The sequence below is a fragment of the Ambystoma mexicanum genome, chromosome 7q, assembly GCF_040938575.1.
Source record: "Ambystoma mexicanum isolate Mex_15411 chromosome 7q, UKY_AmexF1_1, whole genome shotgun sequence".
NCBI lineage: Eukaryota > Metazoa > Chordata > Amphibia > Caudata > Ambystomatidae > Ambystoma > Ambystoma mexicanum.
The window spans coordinates 754,807,079-754,825,197 of NC_090941.1; the positions used below are offsets into that span (position 1 = coordinate 754,807,079).

An 18,119-nucleotide genomic window follows, 5' to 3' on the forward strand; every position below is an offset into this window, starting at 1 on the left:
AGCTTGAACCAGCTGAGCCTCACTGTGCCCCCTACCCATACAAAGTTGAAGGCGAGTTTCTGTATTTTGTCGAAAAACTGGTGGCCCGGCCATATTGGAATGTTGCTGAATAGTTATAGCAATTTGGGCACCACAACCATTTTTAGCAGGTCACCCTGCCATAAAGAGAGATCAGGAGTTTTCCCCAGACGCTCTGTTTGGTCTTGAGTGTCGATATGTAAGGCTCGTAATTAGTGGCGTACAGGGTGTGTTTATCCGTGGCGAGTATGATGCCAAGGTAGCGAGCTGTGTTTGGGCCTTGTGTTAGTGGGATAATTTCTGTTTTAGTACGATTAATTTCGTAGCCAAGAAATGTTCGCAAATTCGTAAATTTCCTGCATTACCAAAGGCAGATTGGTCTCAGGATTTCTCAGGTACAGCATAGTGTTGTCAGCATAAAGGGATATGAATTGCGGGGGCCTCTAATGCGGATACCACACCTTGAGTGTTTGTTTCTCAGATCTGCAGCCATGCTCTCTATGGTGAGGGCAAATATGAGGGGGGATAGCGGACATCACTGTCTCGTTCCTCTGTGCAATGAGAATTCGGGTGAAAGAGTTTTGTCTGCCCTAATTCTGGCCTTGTGGTACTTATACAGCACTTGGATACATTTCAGTAATCCAGGTCCAGACCCCATTTTACGAATTATGGCATACATGTAGTTCAAGGAAACTGAATCGAATGCTTTCTAGCATCGAGTGCGATCGCCACAGTTTTCGCTTTCGGGTCTAATTGAAAAGTTATAGCAAAGAACCTGTGGAGATTCAGGACTGTGGAACATGAGGGGATGAAGCCCGATTGGTCTGGGTGAATCCATTTATTCATATATGGGAGGAGTCGGTTGGCGATCACCTTCACGAATATTGTGCTGTCGGCATTCATTAGTGAAAGGGGGTGATATGATTAGGGATCGTGTGGGGGCTTATGCGGTTTGAGCAGTACCGTTATGACGACCGCTCTCATAGAGCCAGGGAGACTGCCCGATCTCAGTGCTTTTTCCCATACTTCCAACATTTTGGGGGCTAATTCAGTGCTAAAGCTTTTATATAGGTCCGCTGGAAGCACGTCAGGTCTGGGTGCCTTGCCGGCTGTTAGGTCTTTGATTGCCTGGACGACCTCTTCCAGGGTGAGGGGGAGATCTAAAACTTCTCTCTCGTCACTATCCAGTAAGGGTAGAGGAAACAAAGCTAGATACTGCTCAAGCCCAGCGTTTGTTACCTCATATGTGTTTGCATATAGCTCATTATAAAACTTTGTAAATACTTCATTGACCTCTTGGGCATTTGTGTGAACTATGCCATCAGTGCCTCTTATCCCCGTGATAGGTCTCACCCCATGCTCAGATTTGATAAGGTTGACCAGGGTCTGTCTTGCTTTGTTACCCTCCCCATATCTTCTAGCATGGGTCAGAAGTGTAGTGTATAATACCTCTTAGTTTGCTAGGGCTCTGAACCTCGTAAATTGGGCTTGTAATGGCTCAAGCGTTTCTAACCCAGGTGAACGGGAGTGTGCTATTTCTAGGGTCTTCAGTCTGACTTCCACTTGGTCAGGCTCTCTCCTTATTTCATGTAATGTACCCAGCGGGAGGGAAATCAAGTGACCTCTAAGCCAAACTTTAAATGTTTCCCACACCGACGTCATTGAACCGACCGAACCGACATTGTGATAAAAAAAATCTATTATGTCCATCCGTAATGGTTCAACTATCGACTCGTCTTTCAGTAATGCCGGTGGCATGCGCCAGTTCCGTGAGTTCTGACTGGTGTCCGCTGTGGTAAGTTCCATTAGTACTGGGGAATGGTCTGACATTGTGCCTGGAAGTATGATGCATTCTTTCATCTGTGGGATAAAATCCAGGGAGCACAGCCAGTAATCTATGTGTGAACTGAAGTTATGTACATGTGAGTGGAATGTAAACTCCTCCTGGAAGGCGTGTGCCTCTCCAAGCGTTTGGCTTGTATGGCCTCTTGAAGTTCTGTCTTTGAACGGTTCTAAAATTGTATTCAGGTCTCTGCCCCAGATTATTTTCGCATCCCCCAGTGGTGCGATCTGCAAGACTATCTGTAAGTAAAACTCTGGGGTCCACATTAGGGCCGTAGGAGTTGACCAGGACTAGCTCTAGGTTCTTAAATACTCCCCATACAATAAAGTATCTGCCTTCTGTATCTACCAATGATTTAGTGAGCTGAAAACCAGTGCGATGATGGAAAAGGGTTAGGAAACCCCTAGATTGTGATGAATAGTCAGTGCCTATGCGCAATGGCCAGCATTCCCGGGCAAACGATTCCGTAACCTTCCTTGTAGCATGTGTCTAGAAGGATGTCGTCCAATATCTTTTGGCAAAGGCTAGGAGTTTTTCTAGCTTTGATAGGGTTTGCAAGCCCTCTAATGTTCCATGTTAGGAGTCTAGTCCCCTTAATCGACCTGTGCAGCGCCATTTAATACTTCAGTGTTTTCAACAACCTTTATATGTACCTGGTCGTGCATATCACTACTTTTGTTCCCGACAACTTTTCTAGTTAAACAACCACCCCCTTTTCCCCCCAACCATATTCTCATTAGGCAAAAGGCCTCCCCCCATGTCCCCCTTCCTCACCATCTCCCCACCAGGACGGTGTATACCCATAACTAGTGCACAAACGCTGCAATTGGGGGTACCACTGCATGGCCAGATCTGTTTGACACTTGGCGGGCCGGTTTTAGGGAGCCGCTGTACTGGTTACTTGTGGTTTGGATGAACTTCAACCTGTGATAGCTTTATTGTCTTGTGGGGTACAGTCATGTTCCAGCTTGGGATGTAGAGCTTCCTTGGTTTGAAGGGGCCGGGATATTGCTTTCTATAAATGACATGGCCTCCTCTTATGATTCGAAGAAATGGGCCCTTCCGGCATGTTGCAGGCAGAGCTTTGCCGGGAACAGCATGGCGTATGGGATCGATCTTACTCTGAGTGCCTTTTTGGCTTGGTCGAAGGTACGTCTAGCTGCCTGCACCCCCAAGGAGAAGTCTGGGTAAATGTGAATCCGGGCGGAGTCATAGGTTAGGGTGCCTTTCTCGCGGGAAAGATGGAGGATCTGGTCTCTATCCCCATAATTGAGGAGGCGAGCAATGACTGTGTGTGGTGGGGCGCCAGGTTTAGTTTAGAAGGGAGGGGCGAGGGATCTGTGAGCTCGTTTGATGAGGAACTGTTGGGAAAAATGCGCCTCAGGCCGCATTGCATGGATTGCCTCCTCCAGAAAGACTTCCATTGTGGTAGTTACAGATTTCTCCGGCAAGCCCAGCACACGTATGTTATTACGGGGGGCCCCGAATTCCAAGTCTTCGCACTTTGACTGTACTGCTTTAAGGCTCTTCTTGATGGTCTTGATGTCTTTGCCGTGTGCCATAGTGGTGTCCTCAAGTGTACTCACTCTTGTCTCCGCTTCAGTCACTCTATGGTTGACCCTCTGGAGGTCTGCTTTAATGGAGGAGATGTTTTTACCAATGTCGTCTAGCCTGCTGTTGACTGAAGCAAAGACAGCCTGTAGTGCTGTCATGTACAGCTCCATATTGTCCACCGCTTGTGTTTGGACAGATGGCGGGGTGGATGGGGTTACCCGGCCTCCGACTCTCCTGCATTTGTATTTGTGAATGCATGTACACAATACCTAGGAAAAAACCCAGACCTCCAGGCAAAGGCCCTTGCGATAAGACAATCATCACAAACCAGTGAAGAACATACGCGGAAACAACATCGCAGATTATCGCCAATAATGACGAATTCTATGTCCCCAGAAAGAGACGTGGTCTCACATCCATCGATTGGCCGCAGATCCTGGGGCCCGTCCCACACACAATCCCCCTTCCGGCGTGTCTACGACGATGAAATCTGTCGGCAACCCAAAGGCCCGATTCATGATTCATAACCATTAATCTCATCAAACACCCAAGGTTGGACATTGTGCTCATGGAACACGAGAGGCCACTCCCACCTGTTCGATCGACCAGCTCCTGAACTTGAATCCTGCAATATTATTTGCCTCCAAGAGACCTGGATCACTAAGCCTCCTGTTTGTGAAGGGTTTATTAGCCTCCTCAATCTGGCGCTACAAAGCAAGCACGGCCGACCTTCTTCTGGTTTACTGACTATGATTAAAATTATTCCCACATGGAGTCTCATCGACTCAGAAAATATCAACCCCTGGATTCAACTTTCGATCTTAAAGATAGCGAATCCTGCAAACTTGACATCACCACTGCATCTGAATAATTCCTGCTCTGGAATGCTTGCGATCATAAACGCTTATTGGAATCCAATAGCTATCGCAGACAAGAACTTCTTAGACAGTGTATTTCTGAACTTCGACCGACTAAGCGCGAAGTTTCCAAAGATTGATTTCATCATCTGTGGCAACCTCAATATCCATCTCTATACTCCAAACGGGACTCAAAAAGAACCCAATGACTTATCAATTAGAGCACGTTGATGGTCCAAAGAGATATCTATGAGAAGCTTGATTCTACCTTCTCATCCATGCGATGAACACAATCTACTGCTTCCCACCTGCAGAATGTCCTCCGCAATCATTGATTATATCTATCTTACGCCAGCCCTGATGAATCAGCTGAAATTTAAAATCCTTCCAACTGATAAGAGCGACCATCACCTGCTCATGATACAAGGCACGGGCCTATTGGAAAGGATCTCACTACCCCTGGAACTGACAGGTTCAACTCTTAGACAAAGAATCAATTCAGAACATATAGCCTCTCTCCCCCAGACATTCCACCAAACTCACATGCCAGATGCAGCAAAATTAAATTACGAATGGATCCTGATTCCCTTTCAACTAAAGATCTCAGCTGCAGGCAAAGCCATCCCTGTACATCATTATAATCCCGAGCTGGGACACAAAAAGAAAATCTTACGTCAAAATTGCCATAAATGGAAAAAGAATCTCACTCCAGACAATCTGGCAACCATGAAAAAAGCAAAACAAGCCTATCGGAATTGGAATAAAATGCATACACTCACCCTCCTGCAAACAGATGCGGAAACCATGTTATCAACACTCAAAAGCAAAAACTTAAGAAATCTTTGGAATTTGTTAAATAACAATGTTGATCAGCAACAACGCATGATTTCCAACGTCACTGCGGAGAAGTGGATCTCACATTTTTCCAACTTGTATAAAGCTCGGAGCCTAGAGACAAATGAATGCGAATCAGTAATCTCTCAGCAATGGTACATCACTTGGGACAAGCATCACTTCCTAGAAATGATCAAAAACCTAAATGCCTCCCGAGCTCCAGGACCTGATGGTCTAACCAACGCCATCCTAAAACAAGCACCCGTGACTTGGGCAAATCTAATGGACCATCTCCTGACGCTAATAAATAAACTTAAACAACTACCAGCCACCTGGAATAGAGCAGTCCTTATCCCAATCTACAAACAAGGAGACAGGGACAACCCGTCCAATTTCAGACCCATTGCTTTGCTAGACCCTCTTGGGAAACTGTTTGCTACAAACCTTCTGCAAAAACGTACTGCTTGGGCCAAAGAAACCAACCGATTCGACTTCACCGCGAATGTGGGCATGAATGTGAACCTTTTGATTCTGAATTTAATCAAGCATGAAGCCATAATCAACAACTTTCAAGTTTATGCTGCCTTCATAGACCTGCACATGGCCTTTGATACCATCAATAGGAATAAGTTATGGCACAAATTGGCAATATGGAAATGCCCCTTGGAGATTAGCGAACCAATAAAACTCCTCTACTCCAACACCTCGGTCACCATAAGGCTCACAAAAGAAGGGACAGCAACAGATGAAATAAGAACATGGAACGGATTAAAACAAGGCTGCCCCCTTGCGGCAACATTGTATGATCTCTACACTGCTGACTATTCTACAGAGGTCATAATTGATAAACTCAATCCACCCAAACTCAACTCTCACCCGATTCCCTACCTTATGTATACAGATGACATCATATTGATGGACAAAACTCCATCAGGTCTTCAAAACAACCTGTGTGTGACAGAAAAATACATGAGCACGAACCAACTACAGATTAACGTCAAAAAAACAAAAATAATGACACTAACTAAACATCCAGCCACGAACACTCAGCGCAGGCTTCCACTTTTCATCGTACACAATAAGCCTTTGGAGGTAGTTTCTACCTATAAATATCTTGGAGTCCTAATTAACCAACAGAAATCTGAATCAGCTTGGGTGACGTTCCTTGAAGGCAAAACCTTGATGCTAGCCAGACAAGGTGTGATGCTGCACAGACGTTACGGCAAATTCTCCTTTCATTCTACCGGCAAAAGGTCGTCCCCATAATCACTTATGGTAGTGACGCAATGATTATAGCGACAAAAATAAACTGGCAAGCCATCGAAGCTTCCTTTTGGTGGATGATTCTGAACCTGCCTCCCAACTACCCCATGGCCAGAATTCGGTTCGAAGTGGCCTTGCAATCGCTCACATCAATCGTACTGTGGAAGCAGTTGGATCTACTGCGCAAAGTGATAAATGAAGATAAAACACTGGCTACCCAAATCTTACGAGAGACACTGCACTGTATGAACAATTCCTCGTTAAAGGCATGGAAAATAGCTCTATCCCAACTCATGACAACTGAAGACATCACCACAGAAATGCTAATCAACCGCCCCCAACGAGCTAAGATCAAATTGCAGCAAAATGACTGGGCTAAAACATTAGAAAATAAGGCAAAATATACAATGAACCTGCAATGCCCAACGGATATCCGAGCCCTTAACGAACCTCCGCGCTATTTGGTCCTTTTTCCAGATCCGACCATTCGCATGGCATTCATGAAAATTCGCCTAAACACCTACCCGACCAGACACAGCCTTGCCAATACCAGACAAATATCGCAATCGGATCAATTTTGTCGATTAAGCCAGGATATAGATACCCGAGAAACTTTGAATCACATAATCACGAAATGCCCTGCACTCAGCGAGAAGAGAGCATTTTTGGCAAATTATTCAAGATATCGGCCCAACAAGAAGAAGGCGACTCAAGATGGACTAAATTACTACAAGGACAAGAAAAGAAACTGATCTACACAGTTGTCCAATTCCTTGCGGCGATCTTTGCTTCTTCAAAGATCCTAATACCATGAATATAATCTGACGGGAATTTTCCATTTTCTTCATCTCTTGATTTGAATAACTCAAGCAAATGCTAATCCGAATGTGATGTATATATCTATGAACACAAATGAAAAGTTTTTTTTTAAACTATATCATTTTAAATAAATAAATAATAATAATTTGTGACTGCGTCCATGGGACCTTTTTTGTGCCCCTTAGCTCCCCCACACCACATCATGTTGTCTCTCCACAGGTCCAGGTTTGTGCTTGGAAGTAAGGTGGCTGGGCTTGCTCTGAGTTGTACTTCTTTCGCCATCGGCGCAGACAAGTGTGGTCAAATACTTGTGTGCGTGCAGGTATAGGTTTACCTTGTGACCATATATGTTGGAGGGAGAAAACTTCTCAGCAGCATGCCTATGTTGTGTTGTTGCAGGTTAAATCACACTCTTGGACCTGCAATGGTCAAGCTCCGCCGGGTCAGCGCGGCAAGGGGGGGATTAAGTAGACACAGCTGTTTATTTCTTGGCTTGTCCACAGCACTCCCCCAGTGCTGTCTTAGGTGTGATATTGGGGGTTTATTAGGGTAAGACCACAGTTCCTATTGCAGATGCACGCAGCTAGCCTGCTCCTAGTGAGAGGGGACCCTCACTGACACATGTTCCCGAAGGGCTGATCATCCGTTTCGAACCAGGAGATTGAGTGAATAGATTCTAATTACTAGAAGTTGCCCAGCTCTATCAGGCTGTGCTCTTCACTCCACCATTCGCAGGATTATGCTGCCTTTCTTGGTATGCCACTACTGGGTTGGGAAGAGAGGGAGTAGCCATGTTCCCCGCCGTCTCCCCTGTGCGTGTGATGACTGCTGTCTCATAGCTGCAGGGAGGCATGTAGTGTTGTCTGCACTCAGTGAGCTGGCTGCGTAGTATCAACAGAGTCACCTGAACTGCAGCCCTCTTCGTCAGCATCCCTCTTCCGGGTTCACTCTTGCCAACTTCACATTCACATTTACTTGCAATGTTTATGGGATTCACTTCCCTTGCTTTCTCATGTGGCGGGATTCACTTCCCTTGCTTTCTTTATAGTTCTTAGGTCAAAGATTTTCGACTCTACAGGGATTTTGCTTGACCTCCTGTATGACCACTTTGACCTATCTTGGCGGCTCTCCTATGGCCTTCTGTTATCTGTAGTTTTACTTACATGGGGATGGACCAGGGTTTTCTCGGAGCAGCATCCATGTGATGCCGGTCCCCTTCTGCAGCTGGTCTCCCCTTTTCAATCTTACAGTTCTTTGAACTTCTTTCGTCCAGCCACTTTGTGACTTTCATTCATTACAGCCCGGTTCTCATCGGTTCTCCACTCAGCGCAAGGCCGGTACCACGGTAGCAGGAGTCTCCTTCGCTCTGGCTTATCTGTGTCGATATGCTGTGTGTACCGTTGACATCTGCTGCAACACACTTGGGCTATTGTCCTCGGTCTTCCGATTCCTTCTGCAGAGGTTTTGCAGGGTTTTGTCGAAAAGGGCAAGGCTGTGTCTCTCGTCAGCCTCTCGATAGTCGCCGTCTTTCTCCTACTCTTGAACTGCCGGGTCTGGATAGTTGTCTTGTCGTGCGGTCTGCCTTGCTCGTACTGTGCTCTCTTGCTCCACCTGGGGAAAAGGAAGGGCGGCCAGGTGTGTGTGATTTCAGTCAATTGCCTGACTTTGCCTGACCCTTGTATCGGGATATGTCAGAGAAACAGGTTGCGTATTAGTCCGTTGTTTTTTATGTCGGGAAAAGGGGAGATATAGAGTTTCTAAGTGCTCTGCATGACAGGTTAGGGAAAAGGTGTTATGGGGAATTATAGCTTTGGTCGTAGGAGGGTAGGTGATTTTGGAAGGGTGGGTTTTGGAGGGTTTTTGAAATGAGTAGGAGGGTTTGTGGGGCAAACAGGAATAACCGAGATCGTGACATGAACAACGGTAGTTTCTGTCATAATAGATTGGGTGTTCGGTAAAGAATAACCAGACGGGTGTGGAGCCGAAGGATGGGGAGTATTTGAATGAAGACTGGAGAAACAAGGATTCTGGGAGTTATGGGTTTTGAGGGTAATTGGGTGGTAGGATGTTGTTAAGGGAACTTCTTTGGATGGGAGGCATGCAGATGTGGAATAACGAAGGAAAACCTTAGGGACTTTGTCTCCCTCACCATCCTCCTCGGTATAATACTGCATCTCCCTTTGGGTATTCCCCGGAGCATAACCCCAGGCTCCCTTATCCAAGTGATCGTCCCTTACCCGTCCACCCCCAGGGTTGGGATCTGAGAGTGCCAGCCCTCCCCTGGCCACCTGAATAAGGGTCTCCCGAGGTCTACTTGGGAGAATACCCTCAGGTTTTTCACATTGGGTATGATCAGCTGTCAAGTCTTTGTAATAACCAGCATTGCCTTACACCACCCTGTCGCCCCCAAACGATTCTCAGAAATGCTAGTGGCAAATAGAGCATGCTTAAGGTGAGAAACCAGAAGGTGTCTCACCCACTAGTCCCGGGGGATCTGTCATCCAGGGGACTAGGACACGGTCATCGCTTTTGGATCCAGTTCCTGGGGTTGGACCAATACAGGAGGATCCCTTGGATGAGGGGTCTTTGGGGAGTGGGACGCCGGATGGTGAAATGCAGTATCCCTTTCCCTGTAACACCTTTACCCCATCCTACCAGGTAAGATATTTAGGAACTCAACTCCCCCCATTACAACACGAACACTTTCTCACAGATAGCCCGCTATGAGAGAAAACAGACTAACACCTGAGTCATATACCTGACGTGTCCCAATACAATGGTCAGGAAAGGTCAGGAAATTACTGACCATCACACACACCTGACTTCCATTACACTTCCCCTCATGGATAAAAGGCGGAGCATGAGAGCACACTTTGAGCGAGGCAGAGCACACAAGGAAACAGCAGTTCTACGATGGCAGTTTAACAAGAGGAGAAAGACGGGAAAACAGAAGGGGATCGCAAGGAGGGAACTTCCCTTGACCTTTTCGACAAGGAACCGTTACTTTCGCGAAACCTTGAGAATAGAAAGTGTAAGACCAGGAAACCAGGCTGAAGAATCCTGCATTGTGTGTCAGAGGTACCAGGGCCCTCCCAAGTCGATAATCAAGGCAGGGAGAATCGCCAGCTGCCGTGGTACTGTCCTTGGCTCCAACAACAAAGCAGCGTCAGTAAAATCAACACAGCCGGTGAATTGGGGAGACCGATACAAGACCAATCTGTGTTGAAGCTAAGGTTGCAAGCAGCAATATTGTATGGCGAGCGCCGAAATGAACGTTGTATGAAACTCGTTTGATAAACAAAACGGGTAAAGTTGAACTGCAAATGGGTGATTGAACTTTGAGACCAAGATACGATACCTTTGACAGAGTGGTCCGGCACTGCATGTGTGCTCATTCGAAGGTCTCTGTAAGGTATCCAGCTGAGAGTTGACAAAAGTGAAAGAGTGGCAAAGGATTGTGAATCGAAGTGGTCCTGCGACAGGTCAAGCAAAATCCTGCGCACAATCGAAATTCTTTGATGTTGATACAGTAAAGAAAGTTTATAACAAAGTAGATAAAGTTGGTCCAAGCCCGGCAGAAGGAGATCAATTGCAAGCTTTGAGTTAAAGCAAGTTTTGTGTTATAATAGATAAATTTGTCTGAGCCCGGCAGAGGGAAACTGATTAAAGATTTTGTGTCAAAGCAGATCTGAGCACGGCGCAGGGAGATCTGTGGTGAACAGTGAATCACCCGAGAAACTGGATACATGAAAATACTGAGAACATTCTGCTAAACTGGATCAGAGCCCGGCGGAGGTGCAGCCAAGGTGAATGGTAAATCACCTAAGAAAATTGTGTATATGTGAAATACAAAAATGAAAGGAACTTTATTGTTTGTTTGTTTCATCAGGACCTCTGAAAGAAGAGACATTGAATGGCAAAGAGACTTTGTCACAGAAAGCCATGATGTGGAAGTTTTGAACTGCACCCTCATGCTACAGAAGCCAGAGACTGTGCTAAACTCGAGTGTGCCACCTTGTCTTATGTTGAAAACGTGGGGAAGGGAAGCCAAAGGCTTGAATATCCTTACATATAATTTCTTAAACACTTTCCTATTGCATAACATTGTTTCCCACACTATTTGTATTTAGAGGTAAGGATTGGCAATAGGTTTATTAGTATAGGCCCTTTTATTTTGACAGGACACCACAAGGACTACGTTATTATTATTTGATGGCCATAGTTTGCTCCCATCTTTAGATTTAGGATTAAATAGGCATTTTACAAACCCAATTGAAGTTCAATAAACACCCTTGAACTGTGGTCACTTATGTCTGTTTTACTGTTGATACCATGCCTTCCTTACATTAAGTACATTAACATTAGGCCAGTAATGTTGGTTGATATTTGACCTAATGTATTGGCTTTTAAATTCAACAATTTTAACAATTGTGAGGAGCTAGGAATGAGACATGGAAACAGAAGTCTTAGGATTGTGGTCATAAACTTTTATTTAAATTAATAAACGGGGTGGGGGGCGTAGCTTGAGGCGCCGGCAATGTGGTCGCCTCATTAAGAGCACTGTGGGACGCCCGGGATTTAGTCACTATATGCCTGTGATATAAGCTGGAATAGTTGCAGAGACGACTCGGCAGGGAGCGTAACCCCCCTGGTGCGGCTGGTCAGAATCTGGGGAAAAATCAGAGTCCTGAAACCACAAATCTTTGCTCCCGAAGTAGCGCTGGGAGAAGCTCGAGGCCAAGATGGCGGCACCCTGAAGACACTGGGATCGAAAGAGGAGGAGCTGGCCATCTCATTGCTGCGGCTCCCGCTCTGCTATCCTCATACCCCCTTGAACTCAGCAGCGCAAGGCCCTGAAGCCCATGCCCGACCACCAGACACTGGGGGGGATCAACTCCTTTGGTGGAGCCCGACTCGCTCCACCCGCGATCCAGGGGATGTGAAGGAGGACAAGACAATGCAGCGACACCGGTAAGGGCTACAGAAGCGGCAGTGGTGGGCCGTGGCTCTCCCAGACTCCTCGCCCCGGCCAGTTTCAGCAGGCCTCTCACTTGACAGCGCTGCATACCATAATAGAGACCCACATGACAGAGGAAGCCAGCATATAAAGAAAGACCCTCCACACGGTGGGCAAAGATACCAATAGCTGGGTTTGCCTCCCATCCACTGCACCTTGCGCGGGGGGCCCAGTTCAGCACTCTTCACGCAACCACACTACAAGGCACAAAGGTCTCATTCTGCTTAGCCGCATAGACCCTCCCTCCGCAAACCAAGGTGTCCTGACCCTGGGAGGAAAGACTGCGGTCCCATTGCAGGACGTACAATCCAGGAGCTGCATGAAACCACCATTTAGCCCAGGTACTCACAATTGGTCTAAAGGCACCAATTCACTAACTGGAAACTGGTAACCCAGTAACACCCGAGCTCCCACTCCACCTGGCTCTTATCCCAGCACGAAGATGGCTAAACATAAGCCCCCAAAATCGGTCAACATAGCCAGCATGCTACACCTTCAGGAGAAACTCAGAAAAGCAGACCCCACCCGAGCCCAAGCCATGTCACCTGAAAGGTCCCAGGGCCACTGGGCCACGAAGGGTGATATTCAAGCCCTTTTAGTGGACATTAAGATGGAGTTCCGCAACTGCATGACAGAGGTTGCGACCAAAATAGAGGGGCTAGACAACCGAATGGAACAGGTGGAATACAGGGTTGCCAAATCAGAGGACCAAGTAGGAGAACACTTGACGCAAATCACAGAACTGCAGCGGAAACTCCAAACCCTAGAAGAAAACAGCAAGAACATGCACCGCAAGCAGGACCACTTGGAAAATAGGACTTGCATGAATAACGTCAGCATTAGAGGGGTTCCCACGGTTTATAGTCAAAGGGTTGAATGCAAAAGGATCGAATGCAATACTTTCTCACCAAAAGGATATAAAAAAATAAATTTGAATACACATTGTTTTTTGTTTTTGGGGGGGGAGGAGTCCCTCCCAGACCCCTGTTTTTTGGGGAAAATACCACTATTTTTTTCTATACGAAAAAAAATACATTTAAAAAAAGACATTCAAACTTTTTTTTTTTTCCGATCCTTTTGTTTCGAAAATATTGCATTTCGAAACTATGGGCCTCATTACACGGATGGCGGTAAGGATTTACCGGTACCGGTAAAATACCGGTACCGGTAAATACTTACCGCCTTACTACGAGGTCCCTTTGCGGGTTGGGGAATTTAACGCCTGCTTTTTGCAGGTGTTAAAAACCAACCCGCAAAGGGACCCAGGGAGCTAATTACGGTACCGCAATTTGCGGTACCGTAATTAGCAACTTCCCCATTCCCATTATGCCCTATGGGGCAAAAATGGGAATGGGGAAGGGCAATGGTGGAAGGGGGAATTACCGCCCCGCCAACCTTGGAATGGGGCGGTAATTCCGCTTTCCGCCGAGGCGGTGCCGGTATTTTACCGGCATGAACCATGGCGCTAATAGCGCCATGGTTCTCCGCCATCCGTGTAATGAGGCCCTATGTATTTGTTACTTTGACTGGACACCGGTTCCCACCTCAGTATCAGATCAAGCCCTGCCTGCCTACATTAGCGACTTCTTCCAAATCCTCCTCCCTGATTGTGATAAATTGTTACTTATGCTGGATTGGACACATAGGGCCTCATTACACGGAAGGTGGTAAGGGTTAACAGTCACTGGTGACCGTTAACCCTTACCGCCTTACTACGAGGTCCCTTTGCGGGACCCGACCTTAACGGCTGGTGTAGACCAGCCGTTAAAGTAGGGACCCGCAAAGGGACCTTGGTGCTAATTACGATACCGCAATTTGCGGTACCGTAGTTAGTGCCTTCCCCATTCCCATTATGCCCTATGGGGCAAAAATGGGACTGGGGAAGGGCCATGGCGTCATGGGGAATTACCGCCCTGCCAACCTCGGAATGGGGTGGTAATTCCCCATTCCGCCATGGCGGAATTGGTAAATTACCGGCATGAACCATGGTGCTAATAGCACCATGGTTTAGCACATACCGTGTAATGAGGCTGAAAGACTGCGAAGCCATAGGGGCTCCACCACAACAGACATACCAGAAGTAATCACCAGGGTCCATTTCTTTTCTACAAAGCAGGAGATCATGTCAGCAAGTCGCACGCAGGGGGACTTGACATATCAGGAGGCCTCCATACAAATCTTTCAGGACCTGGCACCCACCACAGTCCAGCGACGCAGGGACCTGAGGCCGCTGACGATCTTCCTCCATGATCAAAAAATCAGATACTGGTGGCTCTTCCCAGCTACACTTCATTTCTCTTTCGAAGGACAGACATGTATAATCAAACCCCTTGAAGAAGCGGCAGGCATTATGGGAGGGGAGCCATCGACCCCAGACGAGGACTTGACAAACCCGTCCTCGGATAAGGTACAAAGCTCAACTCCGAAATCGCAGCAAAATCGTTGGATGAAGGTCCCCGGGGGGGGGAAGCCACCTGCCACCTAAGACAAGCATGAAGCAACCTGGTCTTCGTGCCAGAACACACACTCTGGGCGCCCGGGCGTCCCACGATATGCCCCAGTTGAGTGAATGGACATACGCTCTGGCACAAGTCCCACTGGGCTTAGTTTGGTTCAGTCTTGGTTTTTGACTTTTTTGGTTGGGCCCTTCCTGGGTGGGCCACGTTTGGCCTTGGTTTAGATAAAGGTAATACCCAGTTGCAGTGGAACAGAATCCACTGCCCAGCACTAGAAGACAACCCCCCCACTGGCAGCTTCCCCTCCAATCCCTCCCACCTGACAGCTGAAGGAGAACGACAAGGTGCCCCTCACCACACATGAAGCTCCGTTGCATCTCACTGAACGTTAGAGGCTTGAGATCCCCCGAAAAACGCAAATACACCCTCAGGCGCCTGAAGGACCTCCAGGGCTCAGTTGTGTTCCTCCAGGAGATGCACTTGCTACCGGAGGACTTCCCACGGCTGCGAGGACCCGCGTTCCCAACACAATACCTGGCATCTGGAAACAGCAAGAAAGGGGGCAGAGCGATCTTACTAGCGAAAGGAACACCTTTTAAGGAAACAGAGGTCCTGCGACGCCCAGAAGCAGATACATTGCAATAAAAGGCAACCTCTATGACCAGCTACACACACTAATAGCCATATATGCCGCAAACAAAGGCCAGGAAGCCTTCTTCACAGAACTGGAATCAACGCTCCTCCCCTTTATTGAGGGCCAAGTAGTCATAAGAGACGACTTTAATGGGGTCCCAAACCCCCTGATGGACAGGTCTGGCGCCCCTGCATCTGAGACTTCAAAATTGCACTAAGCCTATGCCACCTATTTATGTCCCTGGGGGTCGTAGACACCTGGAGGGTCCTCATCCGGAAACCGCAGACTTCTCATTCTTTTCGCACATCCACTGCTCCGGATAGACCTGATACTGGCCAGCCCACTATTGCTTTAGTTCACAGATGAAGTAGAGATAGGCACAAGGGTCCTGTCTGACCACGCACCAATATTCCTGACTGTCCGGATATTCGACCCCGACCCCTCGGAGAAACCTCGATGGGCTCTCTATGAATCAATGTTACACGATATGGCGGTGCGAGACGCCATAACCAAAGCGATTTACAACTACTTCAAGGAGAACCCGCCGGACCTCACTTCCACAGCGACAAGATGGGAAGCCATGAAAGCAGTGATCAGGGGGAACTAATTGCTCAGGCAGCAGCATATAAGAAAAGACGTGCTGAGAGAAAGGAGCAGCTGGAAAAGGAGGTGGCGAAGGCGGAGACACTCTATAAGAAGAAATGGTCACCTCCTGAGACTGGCCCGCATGAAACTGGAGGCTCACTACGTGGAAGATACTGCCCAGATCCTGATCAGAACTAAACAAAGCTATTATGAGAACAGCAATAAAGCTAACAAATTTCTGTTCAGCAAATTAGCAAAAACCCACCGGCGAAACCTTGTCATTGCTGTAAGAGGCCCGGAGGTCACAATCCTATATGGGGAAGAGGCTAAATTAAAGATGGCTACATCTCATCTGGCCTTTCCCTGATCGCAATCGCAACAGGAACAATGTATAGCACTCGCCAAACTCCCACACTTATCGGAAGCAGACAGGGCTTCTCTGGAGGGCCCCATTACAGCAGAAGAGATCGAGCAAGTGTTCAAAACCTTGTGTCATGATCACAGCAAGGAGCCTTAGAGTGACACCTAAAATGAATTGGACATCTGCCTATCACTGCTGGATAGTGGGATGGCAACACAGTGTAGTGGGTAGGTTAAAATAGCCACTTCCTGACTCCACAACATGGCTGCCCTAATTGTTCTCCAGTTGATTCAGAGCAGGTCTAGTTGTTAGCACTCCAGGGTATGTAAGCCCATCCCAGCGTGTGCTCAGAGCTTTGCGTCGTGTCTGTCAAGCTAACGCTTACCGATGCCCAGTCACTTCAGTCAAACCTGTAGCTATCGATTTGTTAAACTTCTCAGACCACAGTTACATTGTTGCAGCAATGCATTATAGTTTTCCTAGTCCGGTGACTGAAACTCTTTTGTAATATTTTCATTCAGTCACGGCAAGTTCTTCTCAGTCCACGCTCCTGGTTCCTGTCAGGCAGTTGGGTTACGAGCAGCTGCTGTGTAAAGCCTCCCGCGCTCAGTGATAGCTGCAACCAGTTTCCATCACTGCAAGTATTGCCAAATAGTTGTCATATTGTAACAGCTGTTCTTTCTTTTGTATTATTTCGAGCGTTGTGTGTAGATTTTTATCACACAATTATCGTGTGGTTGGGTTTTCCTTCTTTCGTTTACAGCATGTTCCTGGGCTAATTAAAAAGAAGCGCCTTTTCCGACGCACTAGCTTTTATGTTCCTTTTTATTTTCATAAACATTCTGCGACCAGGTTAGGAACACTCACCAGTAGTTAGTATTTTAGCTCCACATTAGTTGTACTCTAACCCCTAGGTATTTGACACATGAAACCATTTTAGGAAGGCTTTCCTTAGGTTCCATTCTATTTCCCTTGGTCACTGAAACATGAAGTCAGGGCTTTAGTAGTAATTCCACCCTGGGTTAAAGGCATTTGTTCTTAGCTTCATTTTCTTGTTTATGAGCAACAGCCTTCACCAAATTATTTAGTGCTGAATCCAACTCTCCACTCCAGTAACATCTCTGCATCGCGATACTTCAGAACTTAGAGCCCCTGCACAGATGCAGGATCGAAAGCTAACCACAAAAGAATATTATTTAAGATAACTAATGTAAAGAGAGTTAGCAGTAAATTAGAACCTAAGACAGTGCTGTATTTAAGGTTGTTCTAAAACTCACACCAAAGAAATTATTGTGTATTTCTAGGTTGACATTTTCACAGAAAGAAGTTGTAGATTGTTTAAAATCGGTAGCTGAGAAGAGTCATTGAAATTGTTCCTTCTGCGTGTTCCCGCAGAGTTAAGGTAAGCGTTACAGAACGCGAAGTCGTGCTGAAACATACTCTGCCTGGACACCATGGGAACTCCAGAGGTTGATCAGTTGGTTCAATTATTGGGGGAATTGAGGGCTGAGGTTCATGCCGCTCGTTCTGAGACTAATGCCCTGAGGAAGGAGCTAGTGGTGAACAGAGATAGAACTGAGGAACTAGCCTGACAACTCCTAAAAGCTCAACTGGACAGGTTCCCTTGCCCTTGGGTAATCCGCAAGCATTAGCCCCTACGGCACCATCTGTCCCTGTTCAAGTGATTGTCCCGGGAAATATTGCCTTGGCTCCTCTGGAGCGTTTCAGGGAAGATCCGTAAAAAAAGTTTGCAGTATTTTTGAATCAATGCAGATTACATTTCTTATGTAGACCAGGAGTTTTCCCTACTGATCAATCCAAGGTGGCATTTGTATAATCGTATCTGGGTGGATATGCTGCTGACTGGTCGATACCCCT

At 46.9% G+C, this 18,119-nt stretch overlaps 1 protein-coding gene across 1 annotated transcript in view; it reads left to right on the forward strand.

The window, feature by feature from the left end:
- The window catches only part of SLC35F2 (solute carrier family 35 member F2), a 1,151,438-nt gene that overhangs the window by 137,308 nt on the left and 996,011 nt on the right, over positions 1-18,119 (forward strand). The window lies entirely within an intron of this gene.